General features: G+C 33.0%; 1 protein-coding gene across 3 annotated transcripts in view; it reads right to left on the bottom strand.

The window, feature by feature from the left end:
• The window catches only part of Mgat4c (MGAT4 family member C), a 671,730-nt gene that overhangs the window by 341,534 nt on the left and 311,104 nt on the right, over window positions 1-19,092 (bottom strand). For all 3 annotated transcript variants that reach the window (XM_029482261.1, XM_029482259.1, XM_029482260.1), the window contains one exon: window positions 14,590-14,703. The gene's annotated coding sequence lies outside the window, so the exon portion shown is untranslated. The remainder of the gene's footprint in view (window positions 1-14,589; window positions 14,704-19,092) is intronic.

Raw genomic sequence — 19,092 nt, 5'->3', positions numbered from 1 at the left:
TATATATATATATATATATATATATATAAAGATGATGTCAGTAAGATGGTAGGAGACAATAAGATTGACATCCCCTAAAGACACTGTTTAGCAAACAGGCACAGCAATGCTCACAGGGACCAAATGAGAACAGAGACAATTAGGAAGAAGAATAAATGGCCTGGTTGCTATCAAATACCAAAGTCAAGAAAACACACCAAAAAAAGGCTCTTATAAAGTGTTTCAAAAACCTGTGGCCTTAATGACCACTCTGTTTTAGAAGTTCTGGGCTTCTGACCTGTGAGAAAATAGATTAGATTTTAAGTTACCCTCTTAGCCCAATATTGTCACAATAAGTGCATGGAATGACATTTAATAAGACTTCACATTAACACTCTTTGAAGATCCGTTAGCTCTAAGAACATAGAGGCAAATAGTTCTGTGTTCATGGATTATTGCTTAGTTTTTTTTTTCATACTTTGATGGTTTATAACATACATGAAAACAATCTGAACAAATAAGAAAGAACATGGTTTATGTCAGTCAAATTCCAATAGCAAAGTTTCTCATTTTATTATCAAATGACTAGAGTAATATTCAGTGATTAATGAATCTGAACATATATGCATGCATTGACCTGTCTCCCTCTCTCTGTTCTGTCTCTTTCTCTGTTCTCTCTCCCTCTCTCTCTCTCTCTCTCTCTCTCTCTCTGTCTCTCTCTGTCTCTCTCTCTCTCTCTGTCTCTCTCTCTCTCTGTCTCTCTCTGTCTGTCTCTCTCTCTCTCTCGTCTCTCTCGGTCTCTCTCTGTCTCTGTCTTTCTCTTCATTTTGCTCATATATATATATATATATATATATATATATATATATACATATACATATACATAAAAGGTATATATACCTTTAGTGATTGAGAAGCAGGACCTAAGCATGTGTTTAACTACTAAGAAAGATCTCTGGCTTTGGGATTCTCAGTTGCTGATATTCATTAAGCTTTGAATACACACAAAACTAAAATAAAACAATCTATACGTATTGTTAATATTTACCTTCCACAACATCTGTTAATAGAGATCTTTGTGTAACTAATGATTTCATTTTCCTGTTTCATATCATTGTTTTTATTTTAATCATCTTTGTGATAGAAACAGCATTTCACAGCACTTTCCCCATGGAACCCTTTCTGAACCTTGATGGAGTGTTATAAATATTCCATTCGGGGCTAAGTATTCAATAGCCACTTACTCTCAACACATTTACCTGTGAGGAGTTTCTGCATTTCTCGCTGATTGTACACTGTCCACGGTGAAAAGAAGCTACTCCGACAGAGGCTAATGACAGCACTAATATACGTCTGTAGACATAAGTATCTAGAAGGTATTTGAAAACCACCACACCATGTTCGTTTACTACAACAATGGTGAGCTTTGTCAAGTGGATCCCAGAAACACCCGAAAGAGTACAGACTACTTATTGCCATTTAACGTGATTGCTCAGCAAAACTAGATCTTAAGACTTATTGCTGAAAACATCACACGTTTTAGTGATGGAGCATACAGAAATTACAAAAATCAAGCTAAGATTTTGTTTTTGTTTTAAGTTTGTTTGTTTTTGTTGTTTTGTTTTTCTTTCACAGTCCTAGAAAACCTATGCAGGCTACTATGGGAGGATATTCATTAATCATTATAAACATAATTCATATACCCATTGGTCAAATAGTAGCATTGTGGTTATGGGGCTAATAGACCCTACTCTTATTCATGTAAGGCCAACTTTACAGGAGGGAATTCCTGACTAGTAATATAAACTTGTTTCAAAATCCGTGGTCGTGGTTGGGACGGTTATAAGCACCCTAGTTTCTGAGACAGAATCTTTAACTGAACATACTGATCATACATAGATTTAGATTGAATGGGTGGCCGTTAACCTCAACTTAATCCCTCCCTTCTGCCCTGCTGTCCTCTGATCTTCAGAGCTCTGATTACAAACATTCTCCCTCTGTATTCTGCTTGATGTCAGTGCTGGATATCCAAGTTCAGGACCTCATCCTTACAAGCAATTATTAATTGAGCCAGAGTCCCTAGTAAGTCTAACAAAATGAAGATGTAGGATTCAGTAATTCTTACATATTTGAACAACTTCATTAAATTTTCAAAACCACAAAATATGTTTATAACATGGTTTTTAAAATCATATGATGAAAATAAAATGGAAGTGGAAAATATTGATGAATGTTTTCTTCTCTCACATTATATAACGAAGAAGTAATGGACACTATATTGAATTCCCATTATCATGTAGAGCTTTTATTGTAAATTAGTATAATATATAAACTATTTAGTAAATACATTATCAAAGAGCATAACTTTCTCTATATTTTATAGTTTTCATTATAATATTACAAAATATTCACTATTACCTTAGGCTAAAGAAAGATGAAAGCATATATCTGGGTTAAGGTAGAATCAACTAATTTATAACACACAACAGGCAATGGATAAATTCTACATTTGGAAAGAGAAACATGAACCCAAGTTAAAGAATAAAGAAAGCTGTTGGTAGACAAAGGGAAAAAGAGAAAGAGATTTCAAATGTAACCAGCAGAGAAAAATGGAGAAAGTTGACAATGTTTTGCCATGAAAGAGTTTATGACATTCAAAATAGCATTGGCTGAAAGCTGAGGTCAAATATTCTGTTGCAGTAACTCCGTAGAAAACTCCTAAGGTTTGTTTTCTTTTTTCCTACACTAAATAACTTTCATGCTTCGCTATAGTTTGCGGAGTTATTACAACCAGATTTATGTTAGAAAGTTAACAAAGCAAAACCTGTTTCCAAGACTTAATCTACTGTTTTGTGTCTTTTGACAAAATATATTCACTGGGAACCAGTACAACATACTTGTCTATATCCTTTCAAAGATTATTTACATTATGAAATCTTCTAAATATGGAAATAGTTATATTGGAAAATAGTTAAATTATTACATTTTATAATTTATTATGCACAAAGAATTTCTTAAGGCAGGCAAATATCTGAAAAATTCTTGCTAAATGTCCAATGCACACATTTCTAAACTTATAAAAACCATTAATATTTAAAAAGAAATAAATGTTTGAGAATGGAGCTCAATGGAAAAACAATACGTTTGCATATAGGAAGTTCTTGGTTAGAATATTTATATTTAAAATAAAAAATCTGATAATCTTTCAGTCTTTTGACTCTGTGCATGTGCATGCATGCATATAAAATATACTTATATGAAACACACATATGATAATAACTTTATAAATCATACAATTATACATTTGTAACTACTTATAGGTTTGATCAGATTTAACATTTACATTAATAAAATCTATGTCTGCCGTGGAGTAACTTTCCAGGTTGAGGATAGAAACCCCTTACTTTACCCTGAAAGAAGTAGAAAGTATGACATTTTATGGCCTCAAATAAATATTATGAGGATAGTTAGGGTTAAATTAAAGGCATCCAGTTCAATATATAAGTAAAAATTAAGCACAGTTAGAAATGAAAGGTTCATGTGTGTGTGTTTGTTATTGTTTTGAACAGTTTTATCTGATGATATTTCTTATGAAGGCTGGGAAATAAAAAGGAAACTATTTCCATATGCTTATGCAGTCACTAAACTTTTCTCAGAAAAAGGGATGCAGATAGAGCCCTGCAGTTGAGGAAGGTCATCTTTGATTCTCTTTACTAAGCGATGTCTTGAAGATAGAAGAATGGCATGAATAGCTCTCACTTTTTAATGTAAATATTGAGTAGAGGGCATGTGACAGAAATTTGTAAAATGTTAGGAATAAAAGTATATGATTTTCTTTCCTTTTCAAAAGAAGCCACAGTAAAGTCTACCCTGTAGAAATGTAAGTTAATGTTGATATATGAACCGGAATCATGGGTTATTCATATAGTAGACACGAAATGTAGTTTGCTAGTTTTCTGAAAATGCAAATTAATAGATAATAAGTTTATACATGGAATATTTAAATTTTAGCAAGCTTTAAAGCTAGGGCAAATCTCAGCAGCATCTAACACTGAGGTATTTTCAGGTTAAATTTAAATATTCCGAGGTCCTTTCCATAAAACATAAACCACAAAAGATACCCACAATGCATTAAGAATCACATTGTTCTTTGGCTTTGGATCAACTTGCATTTTAATGCACCCAGAAATTTGCAACAACTCTGGTCCAGAAATACATTCAACATATAAAGTTTACCACAAAATCTATTTGACTTTAAACAAGCACATTGGGTCAATAATTATCTGGTATAGTATTTCTTAAAATACCTGAATATCCCTGCCTAATTATCTCGATGCTCTGAATGTTGTCTAAAGTGGTGCACATTTTAAAACTATTTTCCTACTGAGACTATCACTTGGAGCACATAAACAAAATTAAATATTACGTGACTTAGAATCATAATGGCTATTGTGAGCACACACACACACACACACACACACACAAACACTTTAAACTTGAGTCTCTTTTTATTTGACTTTTGAATTTTTCTCTGACAGAAATAAGGCTAATATCTTCTTGACTGATATTAATAAATAGCTGGTAGGTTACATAATGTCATTTGGGATATATGTCAGCTTACAAGAGTTGTTCTATCCCATGATGACATAATGAATAGTTTTACGAAAATCAGACTTTTGATAACATGTATCAAATTTATGATTATTTTTATATATTGGATTGAAAAGAGACACCATACCTAATATTCTCAAAATGTATCTGCTGTGTATCAATTATACCAATAAGTCTTTTAGAAAATATTTTTCTCAAAATCATATTTTTATAATTTTCCAGATAGATTTTTGATATTTTAAAGTCCTTGGATTAATAATGAAACTAAAATATATAAATAAAATACAAATTCTGAATACTATGCATAACCCAGCAAAGATCTAAGAGAAATAATAGCTAGCAAATTAAACAAGGATTAGACATTGAGAGAGATTTTGTTTGTTTTGAAGTTGTGAATTTTAATCTAAAAATCACTTTTAATTATTTAACCTATACAGAAGGTAAACTTCAGAAAATAAATTAGGTTGCTAGTACTTTATTCCTAAATGTGATGTTTTGTAGCAAGGATTAGAAAGCATAGTGTTTCAATCAAAGAAGAAGTAGAATAACATAGAATGGCTTTTGAATGTAATTAAGGACACTCATTAACCTAGGAAAAATTTTCTTGGGCATTCCACCATTTCTTATTCAAATGTCTTAACCTACCCTTTAGTTAGTATGACTATTACTATTAGTTAGTATGCTGAATTACAGATTTTATTATTTTTCAGTTGTCAGACAATGCTTATGTCAAACACCTTAGTACACTGAGAAGTTCTAGATAGCTGTCTTGGCCGCTAAAGATAGAAAAAGAAAACATCAGTTTATTTCCCAATATGCTCATAGAGTATCAAAAAGAATATCAATAATAATATATTTTGAAAACATGTCACTTTTGACCTTGACAATCAGTAAATTGGTATAGCAGAAAAATCATAAAAGACCAATAGCCCTGTTTGTCAAAGTGCTGAGTTACCTCAATCAACTGACTAACAAACAGCTTTGGATTTAACCAAAATTAAACCTTTAAAAATTGACTTTTATGACCTTGATAGCTTATAGATTGAAAAGTATCATAAGTGGCTCTGGTAGACTAAACTACCTAAAACTTGTAATGAAGGAAAATAGATTTTTATGGAGCACAGGAGAATGGAAGGGGAGGGCCAGTAGAGGAGACTGTGGCAGAGAGGGATGAAAATACATTAACAGGTCTATGAAATCGCTAGAGGACTGTGTTGATAATAAAATCTGTTCTAAGACAAAAAACTCATATTTCCTTCTACCACAGTCATTTGGATAGTCTTTTCTTTAAGGCATCATAATCCAGCAGGAAAATGTAAAATAGTCTGAAGTGTACATGAGCATGCACTTCATTTAATTGGAATACCTACTGTGTTACAGGTTTATAGAAAGCAAACAAGGAGGACCGTGGTTACAGCGATAAACCAGCTTTTGAGGAGTGCACCCCTGCAGCAAAGTTTTAATATATCTGAATTGTCCCAGTCAAAATTCTTGCTAATCTCTCCTGTCACTGTCAAAGGCTGGGAGTTATCACCTATACAGTGAGTTGTATGGAGTACGGAGACTGATGTACAATAGGTAAAATGTTATCAGCACACATATCTGAATAAAACGATCATTTGAAATAAGGCTTCAAAAGGAATTAGAAAATAAGCCCTGTTCTCTAAGATGACTTTTCAATTCTCTCACTTATGTGAAATGAAAGCTAATCCTAACTATGTACAGAATGTCATCAGACTACAGGATATTTTCTGTTTATGTTAAATAGCCTGGGTTTTGTCACATTGTACTATCTTAAACTATTATTATTGAAGTTAACATCTAATATTGACTTCTTTTAACTGTCTAAAACAATCCTTTTATAGATTCTGTTTAATATGAAATAAAATTATTTATAGTAAAGTATGAAGACATATCAGTATATAAATATGATTTCAGATTAAAATATTAGAGGAAGTCTCAGAAAATGTATACTTAGCATGTTTTCTTTAAGTTCTATCAATATTAATAATTTTTTAGGAAAAAAACAACTAAAATTTTGACTACAAATATAATGATATCCTCTCCTATTTAATACGTATGTCACTCTCACTGATAACTCTGCTGTTGAAGATTTCTGCTAACACTGAATTACATGGTAATCTAAATTCCAGGGTTTTTTTGGGATGGCTTATGATAAAGGCAAAATGGAAAAAAAAACTTGCTGCATCTCTCTCTCTCTCTCTCTCTCTCTCTGTATGTATGTATGTATGTATGTATGTATGTATGTATGTATCTATCTATCTATCTATCTATCTATCTATCTATCATCTATCTATAAAATGGTGGCACAGTGTTTCTGTTTTCCTTCACTCGGTTTATAATGTAAATTAAAAAAACACATTTCATATGTTTTTATATTTGGTTTGGTAGTCTCCTCCTCAAGTGTGTGAAAGTCATTGCACATGTACTTTCAGGTTCATGTGCCACCTTGCTTGACGGTTTCTAAACCAGCTTCAATTGAATAAACCAAAAAAAAAAAAAATGGCACCTATGTTCTCTGGAGATGCATCTATACATTTTTTACATTTTGGAAGAAAAGTAAGTAGTGTCTATGCTTTAATTTTAAATAACTAAATATCCAGAAGCATGTTCACTACACTCTTCTATACCAAACCCAGATTCTCTCATTTGTTAAGGAAACTGTTTTGGTATTGTTTTAATGTTAGCAGAGTTATTTTTCTGCCTGAGTTTTACCCGTTTACTCCTCGAGAGCTCACTGATCATGCACTGTCCTTCCCCAGGATGATGAGAATGCTTTCTAACTTATTTCTCTACATAGCTAGGTTTTTAACTTACAGTGAAATTTCTTACTTTTCATTTTTCTGTGTAAAAAGAGATGAAATTACATAATTATAAAAAAATATACTTAGCAGTGAGTGTTCAATATTATCCAACACACATTCATGTAAGTGAGCATGCTCATATCTTTTCACATTCAGGAAGATCATGTACAGTCCCAGCACTGGCTCGCATTGGTTCAATAATAGAAAATGTCATTCTTTTTTTTTTGTATGATAGAAATGAATTACATGATTGCCATGTAATTTCTAAAATGTCACAGAAGGTGCAGAACCTTCTCAATCCAATGGGATATTTAAAAGCTATTCTGTTAAATGTATCAGTTCTATGTGACTTCATATTAAGTTATAGAACTAGGAAAATGAGCACATTATATGTAATCTTTAACCAAAATTATTTCATCTAATCCTATAAAATTGATGTCATTATTTCCATTTTCAAGATGAAGAACTAGAAGTTAGTGGAGCTTGGTTTAATTATCCATGCTATTAACAATAATAGATGAGTGAACAGAAAGAGGAGACACACTAGGCTTTGTGAACTTTTACACGTATTCCTTGTGTTTCCATTAGAGAAGAGGAGAAAAGCAGAACAGAGGGGAAAAAGAGCATTGAAAAGGAGAGCTGAGTTTAGTCTGTCACTTGTCTCTACAGACATCCATAGAGCAGGCTCATTTGAGAAGCAGGATGAGCTCATTGGGGTCAGGGTCTTAAGATTCAGTAATCCTGTTATATTTATATATTGGTAAATTACACGTGTGTCTTAGTAAGAGATACATTGCTGGGATGAAACACCATAACAAAAGCAAGTTGGGTACAAAAGGTTAGTTTGAGTTTCACTCCTGCATCACTGTCCATCATCCAAGGAAATAAGGACAGGAACTGTTCTGAAACTCAAAGGCCAGAAATAATAGAGAAGTGCTGTTTATGCTCCTGCAATTCATGGCTTTCTCAGCCTGCTTTCCCATAATCCTCAGGGCTGCAAAGGAGTGGCCCCACCTATCATGGAGTAGACACTCTCCTATCAATCAGTAATTAAGAAATTATATTACATGCTTGTTGTATCCCAATCTTATGGAAGCATTGTCTTAATTGTATCCCTCTCAGATAAGTATAGATATGGGAAATTAAATTTCGGTAATTAAAATTTACATATGGCTATATATATTCAACCTGACATAAAACTATACAGTACAGCCTAATAGGAAAGGAAGAAGTTAATATTGCTTATCAAATCTTCTACTTTTTTGTATATGAATAGTAGCATTCTATGAAGGAAATTTTCATATGAGAGACTCTCCTGAGATTTCTCAGACACTGAAACAGGCAGCAAACACCATCTGATATGAGGCCCTCAACACATATTCAACAGTGGACTGCTGGGTCTGGACTCAGTCAGAGAAGGTGCAACTAACCCTCAAGAGACTTGAGGCCCCAGAGAATGGGGAGGTGGGTGGGTGTTGTGGATTACCCTGGGGCTAATTATATTTGATGTTAATTCTGTTCTCCTGTGAGTGGTTGTGAACCAGGAATGAGTTAGCACTCAGGTGATTTCCTGTAGACCTGCTTCCCACCTTAATTTGTAAAATAAAGGAGAGCTGATGATTGGGCAGATAAAAGGGAAGGTGGAGCAGAAGGAGGGGGAGAAAAAAGGAGGAGGAAGCAGAAAAGCAGACCAGAAGCACATGGCCTGGAGAAACCACAAGTTCTAAGGGATCTCATAGATGTGGAAGATGGTAGTGTAGCAGTAGATCTGCCCAATCTAGGTGCACAGCATATTTTCCTATTAACTGTGTTGTGTTTTCATTGCCGGGGTATATTTGGGAGGAGATTTACTGCAACAGGTGAGGTGGGTAGTGGGGAAGTGGGAACATTCTCTTGGAGACTGAGAGGAGATATGGAATGTGGAATAGTCAGAGGGTGGACTGGGAGGGGAAAAATTCTGGAATGTAAAAAAGGATTAAATAAAATTTATTCATTTCTGATGGAAAAACATGAGAGTGTTTATTATCATTCATATACTTATTTATTAATCATCTAAGAAATTTTATAACTTGTAGGTTTAATAATTTTAGGGAGTGGTAATAGCAAAATAAAATTAAGTATAATATTACATTTTAGGCTTCACTTCATGCACAATATAACTTATTGAATGACAAGATTAAATGTAGGATTTTAAATTAGGATAATGAAAAAGTTAGGATGTAGCTCAAATTTTCAAACTTCAGTGAAATTACAGATCTATCTATCATTTACCTATCGACATATCTATCAATCCATCTACCTACCTACCTATCTACCTATCATTTATCAGTCTCTGTATCATATCTCAATATATCTATTTTGATTAACATCATTATAATGCTTATCACATTAGTATAATTTATCATCTCTGTAACTATCTCTGTATATAACATTTCAGTGCAATAAAGTTGGCCTATCTTGTTAATAGCCATACTCTGTGATGAGTTTGGATGGCAATTGGTGAAAATAACATATGGCTTTGGTAGTAGAAGACACAAGGTAATTATTGAAGATGTTATAAAAATAATACAGTTTTAGTTACATTCAACTATTACAGAAGCCTGTTAACATATATTTACACACACACCAATACCCCTAACTCCCACATATATTATTAATCTCTCTATCCTATTGCAATGCATCTATTCTTTTATCATCATTATCATCTTTATCATATTCTTGCAATTTATCATATCTATAATTATCATATCTTTAATATAACACTTTCTCTGCCATGAGATTGGTTTAGCTTGTTATTACCAATCCATATAAGTATATACTCCATACACACACATACACATATATGTGTGTGTATATATATATATATACACACATAGATACATACATACACATACACACACACATATATATATATGTATACACATATATACACACATATACATATATATATATATGTGTGTGTGTGTGTGTGTGTGTGTATAGGTATAACACTACTTATATCAATGTCACATGAAATAAAATTATCCAACAAATTATGATACGGAAGGAAGGAGTTAATATTGTTTATGTCATCTTCCATTTTTTTATCCATTTCTTATCAAGTTCAGCACTGTGGACAAGATACAGTAAGAATTTAAGGGTCAAAGTGGTTGATATATACAAAGACAGGTGTTTTAAAGATGCAGCTTGATAGATACACATACACACACACACATATGTAGTAACTATAGCAGTTGTTACAGTGTGAACAAGACCTACATAATCTAAAAATATTTGAACAAGAGGGTGATGGGCACAAATATTGTACAACTACCTGAGGGGCTATTGATAGCTCTTTGAAGAGAGACTAAGTATCAGGTATGGGTTTTGTCACATAGAACAGGCTTTGGGTATAATATACAGCATTTTGTTACTCTTATGACATTTGTGACAGTATTGTATCAAGAGACATTACTGTCCAGGTTGATCTTTACTGTAGTTCTTATAGTTCAGAGATGTGAGCTGTAATGCTGATGGTTACAATTCTCCTCTGTTAGCATGCAAAGCACTTTCTAGTTCTATGAAAGCTAGATATTAGAATTGAAACTTTTAAATATTAACTTGACTTTACACCAATCTCTGTCTCAAGTATGTGGAATTTTCAAAAAATATGGGATAATGTTCAAGCTTTAGTGGCATGCAAAACTTTTTTAATAGCCTATAGCATTTGGCAATCTAAGGAACCTGGATGACTAACAAATCATAAAGAATTAACTCATATCTGACATTTGGTATTAGGCTTTATTAACCTGTGGTGTCACATTCGTAGTGTGTGTGTATGTGTGGGTGTACACGTGCGTGTGTTCCTGTGTGTATATGTGTGTGTGTTGTATATATTATGTGGATGTATGCACGTGTGTTAGTGTATGTAAACTTGTGTGAGTGTATGTGTGTATGTGTGTGTGTGTATGTATGTGTATGTTACGAAGCTTCCACATCAGTACATTTCTATCCGATTTTTTAGAAACAGAGTTAGTGTTAGTTGTCCCAGACTGTATACGCTTCTCTACCCTGACCTCCCTTTTCCCATCCTAGTTAACCATCCTTGTTATATTTTTTAAAAATCTCAACCCCTTTTTGGGTTTTAAAATTAAATAATTTAGAGTTTTAAAATGTTTCAAAGAATTATGTTCAAAGGACATGGATTTTGCATCTTGTTAAAAAAAAAAACTCTGGGAAGTCTGTATATGGTAAATTATATGGTAATGTCTAGTATAAAATGTGAGTATAAAATGTGCATCTAATTATAGACAAGTATGTTGCTTTAATAAGCAGAAGTAAAGTTCAAAGTATTCTAAAACAAAACAAAACAAAACAAAACAAAAACACCAACCAGCTAAAGATTAGGAATAAAGAAAATGGATCAGCCCAGAGGAAACACTTAAACTGTCAGAAGCAGAGAGCAGAGGTCATTAGAATAAATATTTCTCCCATTACATGATGAAAGAACAGCTGGATTTTCAGAAATATTAAAGCTGTGTGGAATTAGAAGAAATAGAAAATCAAACAAACAAACAAAAACATCTAGGAAAACCAGTTAGATAATCTTTATTTTCATAATGAATAGGGAGGGAAAGAAGTTTCAAAATGATACTTTTCTAAAATATGGGATCCTGAAATGATTATCTCTAACAAATCACAGTGGTGTTATTGGTATGTAATTAGAGTGTTGAATGTGCCTGGTTTCCCTAGATATTAGTTCTTTCCCCACAAAGATAAGAAATTTGGGGAAAGATATTTTACCAGGATGATGTCTGAGACTTGGGTTAAGATAGAACCATATACTGGACTCATCACTCTGGTAGAACAAGAGATAGAGTATGGACACAAGGTACTATAAGGACTGTTAATATGGCAGGCAAGCAAAAGTCAGGGTGTGCAAATCTAAAATCCTGTAAGATTCTATGGCAGCAGATTCATAATGTGACTCCGTTATGCTTGCAATTTTCTCCTATCTTCTGGAATCCAGTGTGAATATATATATATATATATATATATATATATATATATATNTNTANATATATATATATATTCTAAAAAGTTTCTAAAAGTAAATATAATGAAGACAATATATGACTCATGTCCTGGCAGGATTTATTTTGTATAAGAGTAAGGTCATATTGGTAAAGATAGAGTATTACAAAATCAATATATTGTATTCTGATTAGATGTTGCACGTGTTGAGATTTCAGAAACACAGGCTCTAAAAAAAATTCTAAATATTGAATTTCATAATTTGGAGTATAATATATGTGTCAAAAGCATAAAAATGATTTGTGTTGAATGAGTGTATGCTAAATTTTAATTAGTTCTTTTCAAGTATTGGATAACAGAGTTTGGTCATCTATATTTCCACTTTCTTACTCTTCCCACTTTCAGTGCCCTTCCATACCACTCAGCTTGATATTATTTATAATTATTATTATTATTATTTTATTATTATTATTGCTCCTTCAAACCAGTATTTGGCCCTCAAGTAATCTTGAATATATGGTTTTGCTGTGGAGGAGTACAATTGAATTAACAGGGTGTAAAATCTTAGAAAATCCAACAATTATCAATAGCTCAAGTCTTGGGGTGTGATTGTGTGTGTGTGTGTATGATCTAAATGAAAGAAGGGCATGGTGGCTTGAAACTCTTAAAGCTCATGAGTTAAAAGCACAAATTGTTTGTTAAATCAGAACATTTATGTTCATTCCACCAAGTACCGGTTTTGATACTCCCTTGCTTTAGGTACAGTATTTTTTTCTCTTCCTTTAAACTCCATTTCTTTAAGTGATTTTTTTTTTATCTCTGTGTTTAACCAAACCTAACTTCCCTGTAAAAAAAAAAAAATAAGTCTATTTGTTAAATGCTCATTAAATTTGTGCAAATATTTTATGGTGATTTTCTGTAAAATTCAGGGATTTTTCACATCTTAAAATAGTGAACAAGGTAAATGGACAGTAATTTTTCTTTTATAAAAGTTGAGAGAATATAAACATTTATTAGAGAGATACCAGTCATTACAAATTATCTTTTAGAAGCTAGGCAAGATGATCTGGTGTATAAATCATAAAAGGGATACATTCAAACTCAATGGACCCATAAACATGGATGGAATCAAGTAGCCAAACCAAATAAAATTACAACATTCAAGTTCATTTTCCTTTGACAGATGAGGAGGTTTATCTTCAAATGCAGCTCTTGTTTATTCCAAAACTTACATCAGAGTTTCTAAATTATTGCTTATTTAAAAGAATGGAGCTACAAAATTGAAAACAGAAAGCTGTTAGAACCTTTGGATTTATATTGTTCTAGAATGTAAATGGGATATTATGTACAAGTCACTGTGTAATTAAGTTCATATGTTCACATACAATTCTACATATATACTCACATATGAAATTTACATGAATAAATATATTTGCATTCATGGGCACACACACATCATATATATCATATATATGAATATATAAATACATATTGATTTTTTATGATATAGATTAATTAATGGAAAGCTGATAATGTGTAGAGATTTTTGTGTACTTATTGACAATCAGTACAGGCCAAAAGATAAGAACAACAAACTGTATACTTTGCCCACTTAAACACATTTGTTTCATTTAATGCTAAAAGGAAAATCCATATATAAACAAATTCACTAGAGTTTTTATTTACAGCTTTCCCAATTTTGAAAATGAAGGAGGTTACAAAATTCTAAAAGTTTATCAATAATCCCCAAGGCATACTTATTGGTTTTGAGTGGGTGATCATGCATTACAATGTTGGACAGAGGAAAACGTAAACCCGCGGATTAAATCACTATGGTATCAATGGTATCAATAGCCTTCATCTTGAACAGATTTATAGTATCACATAAACATATATCTGTTCATCATCAGAGGTGATTTAGTGTCCTCTCTTCCAATACAATCTTAGCATGACAGACAGAACTTAGTGTTACTCTTTATCTGCTACAACATAAGGTAACAGACATCATTAAAAAATAAAATAAAATAAAACAGTTCAAAGCAGAAAACATTTTGTAACTTGTAATTCTGAGCAACTGCTCCCTGCCGGACCACTACTGTCTGAAAGGAACTCTTTTCTAATTCTTACCATGGAAGAGAAATAAAAAGCATCTCCCACTTACCAGATGGAATGATGCTTCAACCTTGCTGTACCATTCTGTGGATGGAATTGCTGATTTAAAAGACAGATCCAAGGTGTCTTTGTGCACACAACTGATCTGGCTGATCTCCAATCCCTGAACAACAACAACAACAAAAAACCAGTGTAGTTGACTCTCAAGAAAGTAGTGTAAGCATTCATCATGATGGCAGTTGCATGTTGAATCTAGTCACTGTTACACTTGTAGACTTTTAATAGACAGGCCAATTACATGTCTCCTTTCAATTCCAGCTGTTTCAATTTTTCCACTTAATGCAGAGATAAATATCTGAAGAAAACATGGAATTTTATCAGGTCACTGTGTAGACACCTTTAGTTTCTGAAAGTGCAATCTCAGAATTGAAAAAAAAATACACAAGATTTTAAATTAAGAGGACAAATATAAATTTATTGTCTCTGTATTTTACAATTGGAAATATTAAGGCTACTATTAACACTTATGCTAATGAGATGTCAGTATTGTTAAGTGTCTCTCTTTTGTTGTTTTATAAAAGGAAACTGAACATTCAATATCTCTCTTTTTGACAGACGTCACATCAATGATGCCTACAAGGTACCCCAGAGTCTGTATCCAGAGAATCCAGCTGTTCTGTACTTCTCGGTCTCATTAAATATTCCACTGGACTTTTGCCCAAACCTTCAAAGGGACTTAGTCACAATAACATCCTTTAAATTTCATGGGAGCAATGATGGAGGTCACACAGGCCTGGCTTTTTTTCTGATTTTTCACATTCAAAATTTATGGGAACATTAGGTGATTAAAACTATGGGTTGCATGTTCTTTTTACCTAGAGAATGTGCATATTAGATCAAAACATAAGCCTCAATAAAAACCACAAGTTCAAGCCAAATCACTTTGTGTGATGATCTAAGCCATACATTGATCTTACAGGGACACAAGTTGTTATCATTGTTTTGCTTCCTGAGTGTGTAAAGCTGACGAATCCTTATTAGTTGTGCTACATTGGGAAACTAAAATCTAAAGACTTAGAAAGAGGTGAGTTTTCATTGTAGTTCTAGATTCATGATTTTGTGTTTATGAAATGTATACAAATTAAACACAAATGCAAAGCACTGTTATGGCGTTGTATATTAAAAATGTATAAGACTCTAAAAGGTATAAATTATTTCAATTTTTACAAGTGGATAAAAGTTTCATATCTATAAATATAAACATTAATTGCAGAAGGGTATTTAATTAAATCATCCTCCAAACTGCACACAGTCCAGAAGCACCACGGTTTAATTTTCCTTATTCAAGTGTTCAGCAGTTATCTACACAGTGTCCCTAAAAATGGACCTTTGAAAATAATATATTTAAAGCACACCATTTTCCTCCCTTATAATACTAGTGGCAAATAATTTCAGAAGTTACCATATTACAGGAAAGAATGTTTTAATCTTAGAGTTTTTAGTAATTTACTGAAAGAATGTGTTTATAGTCATTTAAATTTGACAAAGCTGTCTCAACAATAATGGGCTAATTATTTACAACTGACTCTGAGCTTATTCCTAATAATATTTTGAGATGACTTTTAAGATTTATTCAGTAATTATTCTCAACATCCCATTTTTATATATTCTTGTGGTTAGACATCAAATAATTGCTACAGATGTCACTGTCAGGTAATTGGTGTCAGAATAACTCAATTATTATTGCTTTATTTGTTCATGTGACTAAAGCAAGTATTACAATTGCAAGTATTACAATTGATTACAGTAAATGAATGAAATAATGCGGCAAAGATAAAACACATAGTCCTATGGTTTCCCGTCAGATAAACAGCTGAAGTTGTTTCTAGTTTATGCCATTTTGTTTCTTTACAAGTGTTCCGTCTTTATTTCTGTGTGTTAACGCTATAGCATAGATTTTTATTTTAAACATTGTGACACTGCTTTCATTATTAATATGATCCACTGTAGATATAGTTAAGAACATTTCTAGTAACAAAAATAAAGCACTGAAATTGCAGTTCCTCTACATCTGGACAGGTACACTTCAATACCTAAAAATTGTTTTTTGTTGTTGTTGTTGTTTTTTTTTTTAATTCAATTCCAAACCCTGTTAAATGTCCAATGAACTTTGCCATGGTACTTCTTATGTGCATCAATTATTCTTCCACAATAAATATTTCTCAACATTGTAAAGAATTGTTTTAATATTACTGTGTACTTAAAGTCAAAGCTCGCATTGAACTGGAGTTGGAATTTCTGAATATTGCAAGATCATCTATTGCATTCCTTACCAACTAAATCATAGAGAGCACTAACAGACTTCTTTTTACTTAAATCATAAAGATTGACTATTTCCTTCTTAGAACATCCTCTTTTCATATCTATAAAAGCCTACAATCCTCTACAATTCTGATATCATGAAAATCTTGGAATCTTAAATTTACTTTAAGTCTTCATTGTCTGTATAATTCTGGAATAATACTTGTCTCATTTAGGACTTTCACATATCTAAACATCTCTGTTCTGTTTACTACTAAATTTCTATTTGTATTCTGGTTTTTCCATTGAACTCTATATGATACCCCATCTGTGTATTGATTTGGACTGCTGGCTCCTCAGTAAACATTTCCTTGTTAACAGGTGACTAGCAAGTACATTAAAAGCACTGTATTTTTTTGAAAACTGGACCTTTCTTCAATCTTCAATAGTTCAGCAAAAGTTAACAATAGATCAGTAAATATACCACATTTTCTATATCCATTCCTCTGTTGAGGGATATGGAAGTGGGGGTAGCTAGTAGAAAGTCCCAGATGCCAGGGACCAAAGAGGTTCCTAGGACCCAACAGGGAGAACTTTAGCCAAAATACCCAACAAAGGGGAGAGGGAATCTGTAGAGACCATACCCAGTGGATAGGCACTGCCCCCAGTTGAGATATGGTTTAAAAATATTAATCCAGATTTCCTCCTCTCAAAAGGAAATGCAGGGACGAAGAGTGGAGAAGAAACTGAAGGAATGGCCATCCAGAAAATGCCCAACCTAGGGATCTGCTGACAACAAACCCAGATATTATTGATAATACTAAGAAGTGCTTATTGACTTATTGAATAGCTATCCCCTGAGAGTATCTGATAGAGGAGGACCAATACAGATGCCAATGTACATAGCCAAACATTGGGCCTCAATGGGGACCTCAATAGAGAAGTTAGGGCAAGGAATGTAGGAGCCTGAAGGGGTTTGCAACCTCACAGGAAGAACAACGATATTAACCAACTAGAACTCCCAAAGCTCCTGAGGACTAAACTGCCAACCAAAGAGTACAACAGAGTTAACCCTGGCTCTAGACATATACCAGGTACCAAAGTTAAATCAGAATCAGATTAATAATATAAGTAATCTCATATCCACTAAAGAATTAGAAACAGTCATTAATAGTCTCCCAACCAAAAAAGGCCCATAATCAGATGGGTTTAGTGCAGAGTTCTATCAGACCTTCAAAGGAGACCTAATTCCAATTCCTCTCAAACTATTATTCCACAAAATACAAACAGAAGGTACTCTACCCAATTCATTCTATGTAGCCACAGTTACTCTGATACCTAAACCACACAAAGTCCCAACAAAGAAAGAGAACTTCAGAACAATTTCCACTATGAATATTGATGCAATAACACTCAGTAAAATTCTCACAAAATGCATCCAAGAACACATCAAAATGATCATCCATCATGATCATGTAGGCTTCTTCCTGTGAATGCAGGGATTGTTCAACAAATAGAAATCCATCAACGCAATCCACAATATAAACAAATCCAATGAAAACACACACACACACACACACACACACACACACACACATGACCATCACATTATATGCTGAGAAAGTATTTGACACCCCTTCATAAAAGTCTTCGAAAGATCAGGAATACATGGCCCATACCTAAACATATTAAACGCAATATATAGCAAACCAGTAGCCAACACCAAACTAAATGGAGAGAAATTTGAAGCAATCCCAGTAAAAGCAGGGACTCGACAAGGCTGCCCACTCTCTCAATACCTGTTGAATATAGTACTTGAAATCCTAGCCAGAGCAACTAGAAGACACAAGGAAAACAAAGGGATACAGATTGGAAAGGATGAAGTAAAAAAAATCACTATTTGCAGATAATATGATAATATACACAAGTGACCTCAAAAATTTCACCACAGAACTAATAAACCTGATAAACAACTTCAGCAAAGTTGGATATAAAATTAACTCAAATAAATCAGTGGCCTTCTACACAAAGAATAAACAGACTGAGAAAGAAATTAGGGAAACAACACTCTTCGCAATAGTCACAGATAATATAAAATAACTTGGTGTGACTCTTACTAACCAAGTGAGAGATCTGTATGATAAGAACTTCAAGTCTCTGAAGAAAGAATTTTAAGGAAAGTCTCAGAAAAAAGCACCTGAGCAGCTGGGGCGCAGGGTCTGCTGACACTCGCCAACTGCCCACAACACCC

This window comes from Mus caroli, chromosome 10 (genome assembly GCF_900094665.2).
Source record: "Mus caroli chromosome 10, CAROLI_EIJ_v1.1, whole genome shotgun sequence".
NCBI lineage: Eukaryota > Metazoa > Chordata > Mammalia > Rodentia > Muridae > Mus > Mus caroli.
Note: the sequence above shows the minus strand (reverse complement) of the source record. Positions and strands in the feature narration are given on the sequence as shown.